We start from the raw sequence: 14,239 nt of genomic DNA on the forward strand, positions 1-14,239 counted from the left end.
AAAGAGTAAGAGACAAAGCAGATTATATGTTCCTTACAATTGTGCCAAAAAAATAGCTCACATTTCTCTATCTGCTCATTGGTTAATGCTAAACTATTGTAGGGTGCCCACTGTTGCCTTGAAACACTTTCACGAAAAAGGCATAGACTAACTGTTCTGCTCAATAGCAGGCTTGTGTAGAGACATGCAAGTGTTCTCAGTATGGTACATTTTAGCAAAGTGCACCATTTAAGGACAGCAGAAAAATTTTCTGTGAGTGAATCTACCATTCCTAACCACTTGCAATGCTGGTATAGGATTGCCATCCATTTCCTCTCTAGTGAGCCCCACCTTAACTAAATAAATACACGCATCTCCTGGAGATCATAGGGAGAGGGCATTCCTTGTATCTGACTCAACTCAGCCATTTGAGTTGATCAAATCCTCAGATTCCTGATTGTGGGAATTAACAGTGGCACATAGAATAATAAGGAAAGAAGAAGCACTCAGGTCGCCACATCCGTAAACATGAGAAAAAAGGGGATACTAAATAGTGAACAAAAAAAAAAATTTGACTTTGTTGGCATGTAAAAAACGGAGAAGGTAAAACAACTATTGTTGCATCCAAAAATATTTTTAAAAATATAAATAAATAAATAATTCATGAAAAGTGTTCAAAAAAATATAAAAACATGAATCAAATGATACTATTTGTACATTGAGCCCTTATGTGTCATGCGTCTGACGCATGACACATAAGGGCTCAATGTACAAATTGTATCATTTGATTCACGTTTGTATCTTTTTTGAACACTTTTCATGAATTATTGTATGTTTTTTTTCAGTAAATATTTTTGGATTCAATAGTTGTTTTACCTTCTCCTTTGTTTCCATGCCTACAAAGTCCGATTTATTTTTTGGGTTACTATTTAGTATTCCCTTTTTTCTAACAGTGGCACATGTTCTACTTATGCTTATAGGCTTCGGCCCTTTGCCTTTTGTTAGGGCATATTTATACTTATTTTTGTTTGGGGTTTGAACAGACTTCTAAGCCACTGACAACCCAACTCATAGATTCCTCAAATATACCTACAAATATCATCACCAAGCTACTCCTTTGGTAAATCTCTGAATCTGCCTTTTCCCTCTCTTCAGATTCAATATGTAGAGCATGCAGGAAGTGCAAGCCAAACACAGCAACTGCCTGCATCTCTCCCTTACTGAACACAAAAAAGGAGACTAATATCCAAGTAAAGATCAGAGACTGCATCTCAAACTCTGTTCAAGGGAGAAGCATATCCAGCCAGCTCCTTTACAACAGACATCCACTAACTAGTTCTGGCCAAGATAGGAAGGGTGCAACGCCTTCTAGTCCTCCTGGACACCAGAAACCTTTGTAGCCTTATGCAGTGTACATACAGTGGGACTTTGACCGGAGAGGTCCGACGGACCAAATCCGGCAGACAATCCGATCGTGTGTGGGCTTCACCGGGCCTTCAGCGGACTTTTCCAGTCACAAATCTGACGGACTTTTGATTTGGAACATGCTTCAAATCTTTACATCGTAACTCCGCCGGACCCAGAAATCCGCTTGTGTGTATGCTAGTCCGACAGACAAAAACCAACACTAGAGCAGCTATTGGCTACTGGCTATCAACTTCCTTATTTTAGTCCGTTGTACGTCATCACGTATGAATCCGTCGGACTTTGCTGTGAATGTGTGTAGGCAAGTCCGTTCGTTAAAAAGTCAGTCGCAAGTCTGTCAAAAGTCCGCTGGAAAGTCTGTCGGACCAGTCCGGTCGAAAAGTCCGCCCGTGTGTACGCGGCAATACTCTTCCTAAACAGTGTACGCAGCATCTTCCCCCAGCACAAGGAACAAAACACCACAGAAAACCTGTCTGCTTCAGTTGAGATTTTGACTTGTACCAATACTTTACAAAACAGGAAAAACTGCACATACAACCCAACTCATAGCTTCCAAAAATATGCCTACAAATATCATGTACAATATGTATGCATTAATTATACTAAACAGTTACTCAACTTAGGATTTCACATTTCATGTTTCCTTGGTTCCTTGCTCAAAGTTATCCCACTCCTATTCCTGCTCCTGTTCAGTCATGATGATCTAAAATAAATGTGTAAATTTTGTAAACAGGTTTCAGAATATGTTAAAATGTCAAGCAAACATTATTTCAAAATAAATACATTTTACACAATGTGATTGAATCTTTGTTGATTATTTTGCAAAGTTTTCATGGAGTTGGAGATATGACTGACCTTTATACTCCAGTAGGGTGCATGCTATTTGGAGTCGTGCATCCAATATTGCTTCTGGCAAAGTCTTCACATTGTTTATAGTTCTACTTTGTAGATACTCCTTTGCAAACTGTAAAACATTAAAAGTTTATAAAAAAGGTATTTTTTATAACACATATCATACGAAAAAAAAAAAATATATATATATATATATATATATATATATATATTAAATATTTAGAAAAATTGATAGTTCTAAAAAGTATTAAAAAGTAAATTTATGCTGTCTTCAGGTTGGTCACATTACTCACGGCTACTTTTTATCTCAGATTGAAGTCTTATGGTGGAGGAGCCGTGATCTCGAGACCTCTGCCGTCAGACGGGGAGCTCATGTGTCTGCTCAGCTCCTCCACAGAATCGGTCTCGTAGGTGTAAAGCGGCCGGAAGTCATGTGACTAGACTGAACACAGCTCAGATTCGGTATCTAGAACGATACCTTAAATCCACTTACTTAGTGTGCTATGACAGCCTCTAATAGAGCAGCCCTTACTTTGTGTTCAGAGCAGAGATGGCATACATCAAAAAGGTCCCTAACAGAATCAGGGACCTTTTTAAAGTTTTGAGGGGAGCAGATAAAAGCACGCGCACTGTGAAGTGTAATCTGCTTTGGAGGATCGAGATATGTATTATTTTTTGGGGTTAACACTTGAACATTTAATTCATGACTAAAATAAATAATGTGTGAAAACAATTACCATCAAAATAATAACTCCACAACTACTGGTGTCCTGTTGTTTGTTGTGGTTTAGAACATATATTTTCCATTGGACACCCTGATCTTTGCGCGTGACCATACGCAGGAACAAACTAGAATAATAAAAAAATATATATAAAAAAACAAAAAAATAAATAAAATTGTGCACATAATTTTTTTGAATTGTTTAATTCAACTACTTTTTCACAAGGCACACTTAACCCCAGTTATTGTGCAATTTGGAAGCATATGTAATTTCAGCTCCCATAGGGTCCATAATAAACATGACCTGCTCTTTAATGCAGAAAATCTAAAAAAAAGTAACATTTTTTGGTAAACACAATTCACATTCACAATTTGGCCTCTATAGAACAGATAAACTCTGCAAGGTTATTGTGTTAAAGATCAATATCTATATACACATTTGGTTGAAACCTGTCATGGATTGACCAAGACATTTTTTGGTTTAGAATTGTGTCCATTGTTATGATGAAGAGGTTACACAAGTTAGGTATTAATTAAGATTTATACATTTTATGACTTTTGCATAGTTATTCTGATTTTGCTCTAAAGATAAGGTGGCAAACCGATATACATGACAGAAGTCCAATAACATGAGTAAAGAAAGATAAACTTAGAATAAATACCACTAAAATCCAGTGTTGTCCAACATTTACGGGACACACCCAAATGTTCTCGGGATGAATATTCTGCACAAAATGGTTAAAATGAAGTTAGTATTCAATGTGATACATTTCTTACATATAGCTTTAACCACGATAAAGAACCCACCTTTCCAAGTTTTTCTATTTTCCCATCAAACAACGCACCGGCAACAACTGCACTAATTTGACGGACAGATTCCTGTGTAATATGACATTAAAATGATCATGCTGAAGAATAAAGAAACCACAATCACACATAGTTCACAGAACTCACACTTGCCTGCTGGTTTTTAATTAGGTGATGTAGGTATGCGTCAATTACCTGTCATTTTAAAATAAAAAAATAAAAAACCCTATAAGAACACATTTGACTTGAATACCTTTTCACCAGTAGTGAAGTAGTCTCTTACCTCATCTCCCAGCCACTGTGTTGCACGCAGTGTTTTAAATGAGTAGACATACAGCGGGTAAGGCCCTACAACAACTTTCTGTGAGTTCTCGTCTTCTCTCTGCCATAAGACTTTAACTGGGGAGGCAATGGAAAAAAAAATGGAGCATGATTATAAAACCTGTAAGGACTGGATAAAAAGTAATGCCAAAGATTGGCAAATTTTTAGAAAAAGCCAGAAAGGCCAAATGATAGCAAAGGCAATACCAACAGGGCAAAGCCTAAATTGACCAACGTGGTTCAAGTAGCAAAGGAATGCAGTAAAAGTATGCCAAACAGTGGAAACTTTAACCACAAACTATAAAGGCCACACCAACAGGGCATGGCCAAACATATGACCAACGGGGTCAAACTAGCAAAAGTGCAGTAAAACAATGCCAAATAGTGGCGACTTTATCCACAAACTATTAAGGCCACACCAACAGGGCATGGCCTAACATATGACCAACGGGGTCAAACTATGTTAAACTACCTCTCTCTTCTATGGTGCGCACAACATTCCGTGAAGCGTCTATTGAGCGCTTAAAATTCAAGATTGACATTCAATATATATTTTATATATATATATATATATATATATATATATATATATATATATATATATATATGTATATATACACACACACACCATAAAAAAGTCATATATTGCATGGAGGTTAAACAGAGTGACAAAATGTTGGGGAAACAAAACCATGAAATTATATATTTATTTATATCTTATGCAGATACTGTGTTTGCTTGTACCTCATATAGAAATGCAGGTGCACAACGGCACATACAGCCGTATTGACTTCCTAACTCTAGGAAGAGAACAGCCTCTAAATTTATAGAAAAGCCCTGCAGCCTTAAATCATGTCCACTCCATTGAAAGTCATATGTTTGAGTATGTGAGCACAGATTTGCAGCATAGTTGTACATAAACGAACCGGCATTTCAACAGGAACTTCGGCGGGGAAAACTGCCTCCCTTCCATACATCAATTGAAACGGTGAAAATTTTGTGGTGGTTTGCATTTTGGAACGCAAAGAAAATAACTTGGGTTCCAAATAGAGATCCCAATCATCCTGCTTATCATTGACCACTTTCATTAGAGCTCTAGAGTGAAAAAAAAAAAAAAATATTATTATATATATATTAATAAAAAACAACAAGTTTACTTAACAACACATTTACAGATCTCTAGAAAACAGTCATGCTACGAGCCCCATACTCAGGAGAGTATGGGGCTAAGTATGTCCTAAGCTTAACCACTTGCATGTTCCAGATAAAATTAGTCCACCCGGTCAGTCACTTGTCAAGACATTGGTGTAGTGTAATAAATCACAGTTTATTCAAACACAGGTACAAAGATATACAGTGAAGGGACGATCACAAATACAAATGAAACTTGCCGCTTTATGTTGTCGTTAGTTTTCTCATCAAGTCCATTCCTTTGTGGATGATACGCAGCTGTCACACTCCTTTCTATTCTCAGAAGTGTACAAAGCCCAATGTTGAGCTGTAAAAAGAAGAATGTTTTAAAAAAAAATGAAGGTAGCAACATAACTCTTAAAGCATTTCTACTACAATGCTATTTTTTAAAGTCCACCTACTTGATTCACAAACTCTTTGCCTTGGTCAGACAGGATTCTTTTGGGACATCCATGTCTATATATCATAGAGCAAAGGTGTTGTCCCACTTCAGCAGCAGTTTTAGTTTTTAGTGGGAACGCCCCCACCCACTTAGAAAAATAATCTGTTGCCATGAGGATATATATATTTCCATTCACAGTTTTTGGCAGAGGTCCCGTTAGGTCGATGCCAACGAGTTCCCACACATTCGACACCTAATAGGATTGAATACATTTTAAATGTATGAATGATATATTTTGACACTCATCATATCTATTCTGTAAAAATAAAAACACAGCTTTAACATTTACCTTAATAAACTGCAGTGGCTGGCTACCTTTCAATGGTTTTCCCACCTTCTGACACTGCTCACATTCGAGTACCTTGAAGGAAAAAATTGTTAAAAGGTGTACAGCTTTTGTGTATATGTAAATACACAAAATGTTATAGATTGCATACCCAGTTGTCAATGTGTACAGTCATAGCATTCCAGTAAAATCTGGAGCACACCGCAGATCGTGTTTTTCGCATGTCAGTATGTCCACCAATAGGGGAAGTGTGAAATTGATTAAATATGCTCTTTGCCTCATCTTTGTTTTGAATGGCTCTTCTTTTGCCATAGAAGAGATTTCCTTCTATAAAAAAAATTGAGATTAAAAGATGCATTCATGAAAGGGCTATCCTACAATTTGTTGTCATGCATTCTTCTTGCTAACACTCACCATTTATCGAAAAATTGGAGGCGTACTTCCGAAGGGCGCGTTGGTCATTTTTAGAAGACCCTGATGGGTATGCACCCTGAGCCAGGTAGTTATATACCTCTTGCCACTTGTTCTCCAGGCCTAAAAATATAGCAGAGCAATATTAGATAACGGTAAGCATTAAAATGTGTACGCACATGTTGGTAAAATCATAATAAAAAAACAACTGCAAAGTGTTTTTCAGCCACTAAATTGCAAATATACTGAACATTTAGGAAGGAAGAAAACCCTGATGGGTTTACTTCCTCTTTGTTTGCCTGCAAAGGTTAAGCATAACGAGCTACTATGCATTGCATAGTAGCCCATTATGTGTCACTTACCTACACAGGAGCCTGCGATGTCACCGCTGTCCCCTCTGCTAAGTAGCGTCCATCTTCCTTCCGGGTATTGTGGCTCCGGCGCTGTGATTGGCCAGAGCAGCAATGACATCACTCCCGCACATGCGCACGGGAGCCACCACTAACGGCATATCGCCGTTAGCAGCGGCTTGCTCAGTGCGTACGGTGCCTGTCTTTTTGCAAATATCTCCTAAACCGTGTAGGTTTAGGAGATATTTCTTGCACCTATAGGTAAGCCTTTATCTAGGCTTACCTGTAGGTCAAATTGGTCTGTAAGGGTTTACAACCACTTTAACAGCTGGTAAATAAACTGAGCCTATAATAAATGAGCATTAATAAAAATGGTCTTTATACAGGAAAAAAAATATGATACACGCCTCGGCAATTAAAATCATTCTTATATTACTCACTAGTCGGTGGAGTCAGATATATCGGGACTGAAATGCAACTGATCGAAACCAAATGCAAAGCCTGTGAATAAAACAAAAAAAGGGAAGATGCATAGATAAAAAGGTCTATTAAATGCTATATGGACCATCAACATTTCACATAGCATGAAAGGAATCAAATATTACTCACTAGTCGGGGAGTCTGAGAGATCGGGATTGCAATGCAACTGATCGAAACCAAATGCACAGCCTGTGAAGGAAATAAAAGAAAAATAAGACGATACATAGATAAAAAGGTATATTAGATGCTAAATGGACCATCAACGTTTCAAACAGCAGTACAGTATTAAATAGTACTTACTAGTCAGGAGTCTGAGAGATTGGGTCTGCAATGCAAGTGACCGAAACCAAATGCAAAGCCTATAAAAAAAAATAAATAAAAAATGTGAAGTTTGAAGATTAATAACACACCACACTGATTAAAACAGAACCCGTTAACATAGAAGATATACAGAACATTTTTTTCTGTTTTTACATTTCAATGGGTATAAATAGATTATATCTATTATTATTATATTATATATTATCTTTAGTTGTATACACAGATCATAGTAATGAGAGCACATATCAGTGTACATATATGGCCCCCCTATAGGTGTGGGGGCCCAATTTGCAACATCCTGGACAAGACACGTCTCTATTCGAACCTGACATCTCAGCCATTGTATTAATCCCTCATCCCCTCAAAACATATCCGTCATTGTAAGTTGTATCCATCAACATGTCAGATGTATCCATGAATATTATACGTGGGCTGTATATGATGTATATTACACAAATAGCCAGCCATTTTTTTTTGGGGGGGGGGACACAATGGCCAATATGTGTGATGGTCATCATGTATATTGCCCAAAGTGCCAGCCATGAGGGAGGGGGGAGGGGATGAGACAATGGCCATGATGTGTGATGCAATATACATGGTGAGCATCAGACATCATGTCCATTGTCTACCCCCTCCCCCCTCCCTCATGGCTGACACTTTAGACAATATACATGGTGAACATCAGTGATCACACATCATGTCCATTGTCTACCCCGCCCCCCTCCCTCATGGCTGGCAGTTTGGGCAATATACATGGTGAACATCACACATCATGCCAATATATGACCGCTGTATACATCCATCCATCCCACCAATATATGACCGCTGTATACATCCATCCCACCGATATATGACCGCTGTATACATCCATCCATCCCACCAATATATATTACCGCTGTATACATCCATCTATCCCACCGATATATGACCGCTGTATACATCCATCCATCCTACTGATATATGACCGCTGTATATTATACATCCATCCATCCTACCGATATATGACCGCTGTATACATCCATCCATCCCACCGATATATGACTGCTGTATCCATCCATCCCACCGATATATGACCTCTGTATACATCCATCCATCCCACCGATATATGACCGCTGTATACATCCATCCCTCCCACCAATATATGACCGCTGTATACATCCATCCATCCCGCCAATATATGACCGCTGTATACATCCATCCATCCCGCCAATATATGACCGCTGTATACATCCATCCATCCCGCCAATATATGACCGCTGTATACATCCATCCATCCATCCATCCCACCAATATATGACCGCTGTATACATCCATCCATCCCACCGATATATGACCGCTGTATACATCCATCCATCCCACCAATATATGACCGCTGTATACATCCATCCATCCATCCCACCAATATATGACCGCTGTATACATCCATCCCGCCAATATATGACCGCTGTATACATCCATCCATCCATTCCACCGATATATGACCGCTGTATACATCCATCCATCCTGCCAATATATGACCGCTGTATACATGCATCCATCCATCCCACCAATATATATGACCGCTGTATACATCCATCCATCCATCCCACCGATATATGAATGCTGTATACATCCATCCATCCCACCAATATATGACCGCTGTATACATCCATCCATCCATCCCACCGATATATGACCGCTGTATACATCCATCCATCCCACCAATATATATGACCGCTGTATACATCCATCCATCCATCCCACCGATATATGAATGCTGTATACATCCATCCATCCCACCAATATATGACCGCTGTATACATCCATCCATCCATCCCACCGATATATGACCGCTGTATACATCCATCCCACCGATATATGACCGCTGTATACATCCATCCCGCCAATATATGACCTCTGTATACATCCATCCATCCCACCGATATATGACCGCTGTATACATCCATCCATCCCACCGATATATGACCGCTGTATACATCCATCCATCCCACCGATATATGACCGCTGTATACATCCATCCATCCCGCCAATATATGACCGCTGTATACATCCATCCATCCCGCCAATATATGATCGCTGTATACATCCATCCATCCCACCGATATATGACCGCTGTATACATCCATCCATCCCACCGATATATGACCGCTGTATACATCCATCCATCCCACCAATATATGATCGCTGTATACATCCATCCATCCCACCGATATATGTATCCCTGTAGCCATTCTCATCCATATAATACATGCCCTGTACTAACACAGCCCTGAAGGGGGATACGATTTCTATAATAGTGTACTTACCAAATAGTGCAAATAAGAGGGTCCTGCAATGAATCTGCAACAAATCATCCAAATTCGCACTGAAACTGTGATAAATTCATTCTGTTCTTTTATTAGATAGGTCGTGCAAACCCGCCCATCAACATTGTAAAACCCGCCCTTCATTTTATTAAACACACCCCGCAAACAGCTTCTTATGTAGCTTCCGCCCACCATACACCTAATAAACCCGCCCCTTGCAGAGTAGCACGAGCATCAGGAGCGTGCGGCAGCGTCAGGCACAAGCGCCGTGAACACCTCACTGAACCTGTTCAGCTTCTGGGATTTTCGGCGGATCCCTTGTTTTTCATTCTGTGCAAGCGCTGCGCCTGCGCAGTCCAGGGGGGTCCTTATCCGCCGAGCGGAACTTTCTCGGCAGAACACCGGGACCCAACATTACATTAAAGCCGCAAGCAGTTTTAAATGACTTTTATTCCTTTAAAAATGTCATTTTAGTGCAGGCACTGTTCTAAGCACGGGAAACACGCGCCACTTTACAGGCATACTATAGACACCCCCCAGGTAGATATTTAAAGGAATATTTCACTTTTTTTTTTTACTTTAAGCATCATTAAAATCACTGCTCCCGAAAAAACGGTCGTTTTTAAAACTTTTTTTTGCATTGATACATGTCCCCTGGGGCAGGATTTCGAACGTTCGAGTCCCATAGACTTCAATGGGGTTCTAAAGTTTGAGTTAAAGAATTTTCGGTCCGTTCGCAGGTTCTGGTGTGAACCGAACTGGGGGGTGTTCGGCTCAACCCTATATCTCAGGTACTGCTCCAAGGTTTGATTAGTTCTTTCTGTCTGTCCATTACTTTGTGAGTGGTATGCAGAGGACAGACAAACTTCAATTTTCAGGGCTTTGCACAGAGCTTTCCAGAATCTGGAAGTAAATTGCACCTCTCTGTCAGAAACAATACTGCTGGGTAATCCATGCAACCACACGATCTCTTTGATAAAATCATGTGCCGTATCTGGGGCTGAGGGAGTGCTTATTATGGGTAAAAAGTGGGCCATCTTGGACAATCTGTCAGCAACTACCAGGATGGTGGTGAATCCCTCTGAGGGGGGTAAGTACATAATAAAATCCATTGACAGCATTCTCCAGGGCTGTTCTGGAATGGGAAGAGGACTCAGCAGGCCCCAGGCTTTGGTATTACTACCTTTGTTGCGAAGACACGTTACATATGAGTTTACATAGTCCTTACAATCTTGTCGTAAATTGGGCCACCACAAAGATTTTTGAATAAGTTCACATGTTTTCCGGACTCCAAAGTGACCTGCAAGCAGACGATCATGAAAGGCCTCAAGGACTTGAGTTCTTACTTCCTGAGGGATGAAGATCTTGTTCTCGTGCCATAAGAGTCCCTCATGTTTCCTCAGCGCACCGCCGAACCCCCCATAATGATCGCAGTGCATTGATGTCTGGTGATTGGCTGCTGTGAAAGCCATGATTGGCCAAAGGTAGGGAGCCTTTAGCCAATCATGGCTCAGGGGGCTAAGTCCACTTCCCACACTATATAAGGCTGCATACACGGCAGATGTATATAGTGTAATGAATGAGAGAATTTAGCTAGAGGCTATATATATATATATATATATATATATATATATATATAGTGTAGTCAAGACTATATATTCAGACTATATATTCAGTGCAGCAGTATATATATATATATATATATATATATATATATATATATATATACTCTGCATTCAGTGTAGAATATATAAACAGTGCAGTCAGTGTACAGTATATAATACAGTGCATTTAAGGGGAACCCTATGACAGAATTAAAGTGGAAGTAAATCCATCGATTTAACAGTTTCAAATGCCGGGAATGCTCTCATCCAATGGCTGGTGTCATAACTGATCACATGTGCAGCCCCATGGCAGTTGATGATTAAACAGGGTCAAAAATAGCAGCTTCCGTGGCTGAAAACAATAGGAGGGTTTACATCCACTTTAAGAAAAAATAACGGTGTGGGTCCCCCCCCAGTCCATACAAGAGCCTCTGGGTCTGGTATAGATTTTAATGGGAACTCCACGCCAAAATTAAAAAAAAAAATTGGTGTGGGCCCCCCCCAAAATCCATACCAGGCCTGCAGGCGGGGGGTTAATCGGAATCTGGAAGCTTCCTTTAACAAGGGGGCCCCCAGATCCCACCCACCCCATGTGAATGGGTTACATTGTACCCCTACCCATTCACCAAAAAAGTGTGAAAAAGTAAAAACCACAATACACAGTTTTTTGACAATTCCTTTATTTAAAAAAAAAAAGTGTCTTGCCGGAAAAAAAAAAAAACCTCTGCATCAATGGGAGGCGTCCTGCTGACTGCTTTCTCCTGGCTGTGACAGCTGTTATATAGGCAAGGGCAGAGCCACCTGGTGACGTACCTGAGTGACCCTGCCCCTTCTGACATCATGTGCTGTCAAAGGGGGGCGGGGTTATCCAGTTATGTCAGCGGGGCCCCGCCCTTGCCTATATAAGAGCTGTCACAGTCAGTCGGCGAGACGCCTCCCATGGAGGTGAAGTATTTTCGTTTTTTGGAGGGGTTCATTTTTCCGGGTCCATTGACCAATGTGATTGACGATAGGTATACATTGCGGGACGCTTTTTTAAAAAACTTTTTTAATAAAGGACTTGTCAAAAACTGTGTATTGTGGTTTTTACTTTTTTACACTTTTTGGTGAATGGGTAGGGGTACAATATACCCCGTACCCATTCACATGGGGGGGCGGGATCTGGGCGCCCCCTTATTAAAGGGGGCTTCAAGATTCCAATAAGACCCCTGCCCGCAGACCCCCACAACCAAGGGCCAGGGTTGTGGGGACAAGGCCCTTGTCCCCATCAACATGGGGGCAAGGTGCTTTAGGGGGGACCCCAAAGCACCCCCCCATGTTGAGGGTATGTCGCCTGGTATGGTTCAAGGGGGGGGGGGAGCGATCGCTCTTCCCCCTTTCCTGGTTTGCCAGGCTGCTTGCTTTGATAAGGGACTGGTATGGACTTTGGGGGGCCCAACGCCATTTTATTTTTGTGTGGAGTTCCCCTTAATATCCATACCAGACCTGAAGGGCCTGGTATGGACTGGGGGGTGACCCACGCCGATTTTTTTATTGATTTTTATCTATATTGCTGGGACCCGGCAATACATTACAGCCGTGAGCAATTTTAAATGGCATTTTATCCTTTAGAAATGTAATTTTGCTGTGACACAGTAAAACACATCAGACAGATGTGCCACTTTACAGGCAGACTAAGGGGACCCCCTGATATTTAAAGGAATATTTCATTTTTATTGTTTCACTTTAAGCAATCTTAAAATAACTGCTCCTAAAAAAACGGTAGTTTAACCGCTTCAGCCCGGGAAGATTTTACCCCCTTCCTGACCAGAGCGTTTTTTGCGATTCGGCACTGCGTCGCTTTAACTGGCAATTGCGCGGTCGTGCGACCTGGCTCCCAAACAAAATTGACGTCCTTTTTTTGCCACAAATAGAGCTTTCTTTTGGTGGTATTTGATCGCCTCTGCAATTTTTATTTTTTGCGCTATAAATAAAATAAGAGCGACAATTTTTAAAAAAAACGCATTATTTTTTACATTTTGCATTAATAAATATCCCCCAAAAATATATAAAAAAACATTTTTTTTCCTCAGTTTAGGCCGATCGTATTCTTCTACACATTTTTGGTAAAAAAAAATCGCAATAAGCATTTATTGATTGGTTTGCGCAAAAGTTATAGCGTTTACTAAATATGGGATAGTTTTATGGCATTTTTATTAATAATTTTTTTTTACTAGTAATGGCGGCGATCAGTGATTTTTATTGTGACTGCGACATTATGGCGGACATGTCGGACATTTTTGACACATTTTTGGGACCATTGTCATTTATACAGCGATCAGTGCGATTAAAAATGCACTGATTACTTTGTAAATGACACTGGCAGTGAAGGGGTAACCACTAGGGGGCGGGGAGGGGTTAAGTATGTCCTAGGGGAGTGATTACTAACTGTAGGGGGATGGGCTAGCAGTGTCATTACTCTGATCACTGCTCCCGGTGACAGGGAGCAGTGATCAGTTACACTTGTCACTAGGCAGAAAGGGGAGATGCTGTTTACATCAGCATCTCTCCGTTCGTCCTCTCCGTGAGGCGATCGCGGGTATCCCCGCAGCGATCGAGTCCGCGGGACCCGCGACCCGACTCACAGAGCTCACGGCCGGCACGCGCGCGCAATGGCACGGCGGGGAATTCAAATGGACGTACCTGTAAGTCCATTTGCCCAGCCGTGCCATTCTGCCGACGTACATCGGCGTGCGTCGGTCGG

At 40.7% G+C, this 14,239-nt stretch overlaps 2 long non-coding RNA genes across 2 annotated transcripts; both read right to left on the reverse strand.

The window, feature by feature from the left end:
* Positions 1 to 871: 871 nt before the first annotated feature.
* On the reverse strand, positions 872 to 3,859 carry LOC141128701 (uncharacterized). Its single transcript, XR_012241723.1, has 5 exons — positions 3,785 to 3,859; positions 3,640 to 3,702; positions 2,994 to 3,105; positions 2,260 to 2,368; positions 872 to 2,107 (listed from the first exon to the last, which is right to left on the reverse strand). It is a non-coding gene; the product is annotated as an uncharacterized lncRNA (long non-coding RNA).
* Positions 3,859 to 5,195, reverse strand: LOC141128703 (uncharacterized). Its single transcript, XR_012241724.1, has 3 exons — positions 5,032 to 5,195; positions 4,068 to 4,183; positions 3,859 to 3,979 (listed from the first exon to the last, which is right to left on the reverse strand). It is a non-coding gene; the product is annotated as an uncharacterized lncRNA (long non-coding RNA).
* Between the last annotated feature and the right edge of the window lie 9,044 nt (positions 5,196 to 14,239).

Source organism: Aquarana catesbeiana, linkage group LG02, assembly GCF_042186555.1.
Source record: "Aquarana catesbeiana isolate 2022-GZ linkage group LG02, ASM4218655v1, whole genome shotgun sequence".
Taxonomy (NCBI): Eukaryota; Metazoa; Chordata; class Amphibia; order Anura; family Ranidae; genus Aquarana; species Aquarana catesbeiana.